Source organism: Olea europaea, chromosome 19 (assembly GCF_002742605.1).
Source record: "Olea europaea var. sylvestris chromosome 19, O_europaea_v1, whole genome shotgun sequence".
Classification (NCBI taxonomy): domain Eukaryota; kingdom Viridiplantae; phylum Streptophyta; class Magnoliopsida; order Lamiales; family Oleaceae; genus Olea; species Olea europaea.
The window spans coordinates 12,611,210-12,616,814 of NC_036255.1; the positions used below are offsets into that span (position 1 = coordinate 12,611,210).

Genomic DNA, 5,605 nt, shown 5'->3' on the forward strand with positions numbered 1-5,605 from the left:
TCTTTGTGGCTTGTTGATTTCTTCCATTGGAAGTTAACCCTAGTCGAGCCTACTTACCATATCCCGACTTACCTTATGTTGGCCACTTGACTTACTATATATATTGGTGTCTTTGCCTTTGTTGGTACCGTCCAAAATTGAAGCCGTGAGGAAGAAGAAACTGCCGTGTCCAAGCCGTGTCCAAGCCGTGTCTTCTGTCTTCATCTTCTTCGTGATTTCTTCTCCACCCAAATTGCTTGAGTCTTTGTGAACCTTACCTGAGTGGTATCCATCCTAAGTGTGTGGATTGAATCAATTAAGCAAGAGAAGAAAGGAACCATAGGAAGAAGAGGCGCCGGCGGTATGGGTCATTCCAGTTTTGATGTTGAACTCGGTTTTAATGGTTAACTGAGCCCGGGAATCAGCGTGAGCAGCAAGAGGAAGGTCCTAACAGTAATATAATCAGGAGTGACTATGTCAAAGTCATTTACTTGTGTAGTGGCCACGGGCAAAATTGTTGGCAGCATCTTCCTTGCCATTGATGAGTTGTTCAGGGTGGAATAGCTGACGGTAGGTTCCAGTCCTCACCTCGTCGATGACAGTGGGTTCAAGATCCACAAAGACAGCACGTGGGACGTGCCTTCCGGAACCAGTTTCGCTAAAGAAAGTGTTGAAGGCATCATCACCACCTCCCACAGTCTTGTCACCTGGCATCTGGCCATCAGGCTGTACAAGAGAAAGCAAATATTTGGTAATCCTAATTTCCAGATGGTATTGAAATCAAACATAATCGAGAGAAATGTTAACTATGCATATCAGAATATTCTAGCTTACACCAGAATCTTCCAACTCCAATTCCCAGATTCTTGATCCTAGATGTCTTAGTTCCAACGGATCAGATTCAACTCCAGCTTCTTCCACAGATCATCGCAGCTGTCTCAGTTGTCCACAGCCGTGTTAGTTAGTTTAGTTAGTTAGTGGTTATGATAGTTAGGTTAGTTGTTAGTCAGTTGGTCTCTTACTCTATAAATACATCACTGCGTGTTAATTGTAGTTCATTGGAGAATTTCTTCTTCCAATCCCTCCCTTCCATGGAGGTTATCTTCCTCCTACAATGGAGTGTCTTTTATATGGAACTCATTCCGGTTCCTTTGTATTTCTTTCCTCCTTTTATGGAGTTCAATTCAATATTGTTTCTTGCTTCAATGATGAAGCCTTTCATAATGTTTTCATTCAAGAATTTAATATGATATCAGAGCATTTTCTCATGGCTTCTAGCTGTGCTGCTGCTATTTCAGTTCTGAAATGGAGCTGACCTCAAGGATAGTGAAATCTGAAGATAACTTTGGCTTTAGATAGTGAAATCCTCTCCTGTTCAGAATCATATACATTCTGCGCTATGAATCCAGAATGCTGCTCACGATTTGGAAGTCTCTCGTTTGAAGATTTCATTTCAGATTGCCAGATCATTATAGACGTGAAAAGTTCTGGACAGTTCTATTTCCATTTACTTACAAATTACAGTCAGTCTGGCAATGCTTCTCAGAGTTCTCTATTAAAAATTATTGGTGGAAGTCATGCATTGGGTTCTGTTCTCGTGGCAGCCAATTATTATGGCAGAGATAAGAACACACAGGAATTACTAGAGCACATTAACACGCAGGAATGCTTTTTTTTCTCTCCAATACATTCAATACTTTCTTTAATCTTCAAGATGGACTATTGTTGATCTTCCAACTCCATCTTGAAGGGGGTGTATCAGAATATTCTAGCTTACACCAGAATCTTCCAACTCCAATTCCCAGATTCTTGATCCTAGATGTCTTAGTTCCAACGGATCAGATTCAACTCCAGCTTCTTCCACAGATCATCGCAGCTGTCTCAGTTGTCCACAGCTGTGTTAGTTAGTTTAGTTAGTTAGTGGTTATGATAGTTAGGTTAGTTGTTAGTCAGTTGGTCTCTTACTCTATAAATACATCACTGCGTGTTCATTGTAGTTCATTGGAGAATTTCTTCTTCCAATCCCTCCCTTCCATGGAGGTTATCTTCCTCCTACAATGGAGTGTCTTTTATATGGAACTCATTCCGGTTCCTTTGTATTTCTTTCCTCCTTTTATGGAGTTCAATTCAATATTGTTTCTTGCTTCAATGATGAAGCCTTTCATATTGTTTTCATTCAAGAATTTAATAATGCACATTCTGATAATAGGAATGCATGTTTCTCGATGCCAATGAAAGACTAGCAATATTTCAACGAAAATTAATTTCTGTGACGAAATTATGGAGAATTACGAATGCCTCTGATCAAGTCGAAAAAAATTCATATTCGAATTTCACATATCTTCTATCATACAGCCAAATTAAAGTTGGCATTATTTTTCTTTCAAATAAAAAAATACAAATTTCAACTGACAACCATATGTCAATTTCAGATCTAAGGAAATTCCATAAAGTTTTCACAGCTCTGATCTGAATTTATTTAATCCATGAGAACGGATCTGCCCCAGATTCCTATTAGAACATCGATAACGGTAACCGGATGCGTAAATCAAATCAATCCAAACATTTTCACAATCAAATTTCACAGGTCTAGCATATAACCGAATTAGTGGTGTAATTAACACTAGTTTTTGCACACAATGGTACCTGAATGCCATGCTCGAGGCAATAAAGTTCCCAGCACGCATTCCCAACCTGAATACCGGCCTGGCCAATGTGAATGGATATGCACTCCCTCATTTCCGATAGAAAAATATAGTGTTAGAATACGTGAACAGCAGATTACTTCCGGTTTCAACAGAATCTAGAATCTTCCAGTTACTCCAGATTCCATCTTAACAAAACGGTCATCTCCAGCTGTATATGTTCAGCTATTAGTTAGTTAGGTGATTAGTTTGTTAATTAGCCAATTAGTTAGTTAATTACTATAGTCATTTTCTCTATAAATACAAGACTTTGTATACCTCTTAGATTATTGGATTGTATTTTCCAATCCCTCCTTTCATGGAGTGTATTTCATTTTCTTACTATCATGGAGTGTTTCTTTCATGGAAGTTATTCTGGTTTCATTGTATCTTGTTCTTCTCCATGTATGGAGTTTAATACATTGTTTCTCATTCAAAAATTTAATATATAGAAAAAGCACAAAGGAAGGGGAAAAGAAATCAGAGGAAAAATTAGAGAAAAACAGATTGGCGTTTATCAAGACGCCTTTTTGTGAAGAGAAATGGAGTTGAGTTGTTAATTTATAGGCTAGAGAAATTTGGGGGGAAGATACAACGGACGGCAGATTGTGAAGGGTGGTTGAATTGGGCCTAAATATTAGCTGGCTCGGCCCAATTATTATAACATCTTGATTATAGTTGAAGATTAATTATTTGGGAAAATGATCTATTGGGGCCCTTTTCATTTTCCACTTCAATAGAAAAAAGAAGATAAAATTATAAGAAATATCATAAAGTCCCCTCTGGCTTAGATTTAAATCAGACTTTTGATAAATTAAAATAAAAATTGATGAAATATGCGATTAAAAAGTTGTGGATTACATGAAATGCATGATTATAATAAAATGTTAACTTTAATTTAAATTTCAATTTACTTATATAGCTAAACCAAACATGGGTAAATGAAAAATAATCACATGCACTTGTTCGTCAAGCTTTCAAGTAACTCTTTCATCTGTTGATATTTCCCATCAAGAAACAAGAGTGGACAACCAACAGAGAATTTGCTTATTGAAATAAGATAGGTCAATCAAAGAAAAACAATGCACAACGTGCTTTCTAGTCGAATCTACACAACCCAACTAAAAACCAAACCTAACGAACACATTTAGAAAACTTGCTTACAGAAAGAAGATAGGCCAATCAAGAAAATATATGGTACGAGCTTTCTAGTCGAATCCACCCAACCCAACTAAGAACAAACCTAACAAAAACATTTAATTCATAGGACCTCGACCCGCCTACTTGGACATTGTATACATAACCATGAAGGAGTGCTCATAAGTTATTCTTCTTCCTTCTTTCAAACAGCATACCCTCGTTTGGCTCACATTCTTCTTATCATTTTTTTCTCTTATTTTTAACCACACAATTTTTCATAAAATAATATTACATGCAAATAAAAAAAAATCATTTTTCTTCAACCACATTTTTCAAAAAAACATTATTCCAACCATTAAATTTTGGAAAGAATGGAGGCCAAACAGTCGGGCTAAAAAGTTCAGCACTAAAAAGTGAACTACACAGGATGACGGTGTTCAAAGCTAGCCTTAAAATTGGTCATATATAGATGCAGTTGAATCTATTGTCCCTGTTCTGTAGAATCACAAAGGACTCTCAATATTATTTCCAGGATCATGAATGAAAAATGTAACAGGAGAGGCAGCATTAGACTGTAGTAGCACAATTTCCAAATACTTCGATCATAGATTTATTTAAAATCATGTACAAGGTTACATGAAAAATATAGTACCTCGTGATATGGTATCTTTCTTCAAATTAGCCTCGAATAGAGTTCAAAAGACCTATTCTTTTGTAGTTTACGTAGATGTAACCTATGAAATATAAATTCCAAAATCACAACTGCGGTGCAAACTTTTATGTGGTCCGATTGACCAAAAGAAGGGGCCAAAAATGGTATGTGGTTACAATCTAGAACTCGTCCATGACCTTGTAAAATCGACCCATCTTCATATTCTTTGAACTAGAGTTGCTCAGCACACCAGCCTTGTTTCAGGAGTCATAAGCCACCATTTCTGATCTCTAAACCTTTCCTCTGCATGGATATAGATCAAATGGCAGGTTTTGTGCCAGTCCATGCATGGGGATCATCGTCATCTGCCCTGTGAATGCGGCTTTCTTTGAAGTAGGATATTCCAGTCCATATCCCACGGATAAGCAAAATACTCATGAACACTGCGCTCCCAAGGGTGCAAATTATCTGGAATGACATGTACATAAAAGGAATTAAGGGAATGGTACAGAATCACATTTGACACCTAAGGTATAGTCCAACTACAAGGTACATAAGCAGCGTTACAATAATACTTGGCCCCCATTTGATAGCCATTATTTGGGAAAAAAAAATAATGTTTCGAATAGTGATTTTTAGGAGAATGTGTGGTTAAAAAATAGGGGAAAGTTTTCAATTTACGTGCAGAATATTTTATTGTGTGAATGTGTGGTTGAAAATGAGTATAACTATATTCTGAAATTGTATGACTCACAGTAAAAAGTGAAGTGAATGACTCGTAACAATCTAATCTACAAAAGAAACATTTGTTATGCTCGTACAGAAAAAGCTAAAAGAAGCTCCCACTTAATAAAGTTTAGAAAGCCTTAAGCTGACAATAACCTGAAGCACTATACATAGAAGGGAAATTTTTTTGAAAGAAAGTCAATTCACAAGAAAAGTAAATTATTACCTGTAGGAATGCCTTCAGTACCCACAAAAATATCAGAATTATTATTCCATTGACAGCAAATCCAACCTCCACATGAAGAACAAGAGCTTCAAGTTAAAGAAAATAGTCACATAAGTCATAACAAAAACCCGGCCACACCTTAAGAAACTAACGCAATTCTCGGTTGCCATTTAGTAAGAGGTCTTCATCAACTACTAC

The 5,605-nt window shown here is 36.7% G+C and overlaps 1 pseudogene; it reads right to left on the reverse strand.

Moving 5' to 3' along the window:
• The window catches only part of LOC111368860, a 9,237-nt pseudogene extending 6,018 nt beyond the window's left edge, over window positions 1-3,219 (reverse strand).
• Window positions 3,220-5,605: the final 2,386 nt, after the last annotated feature.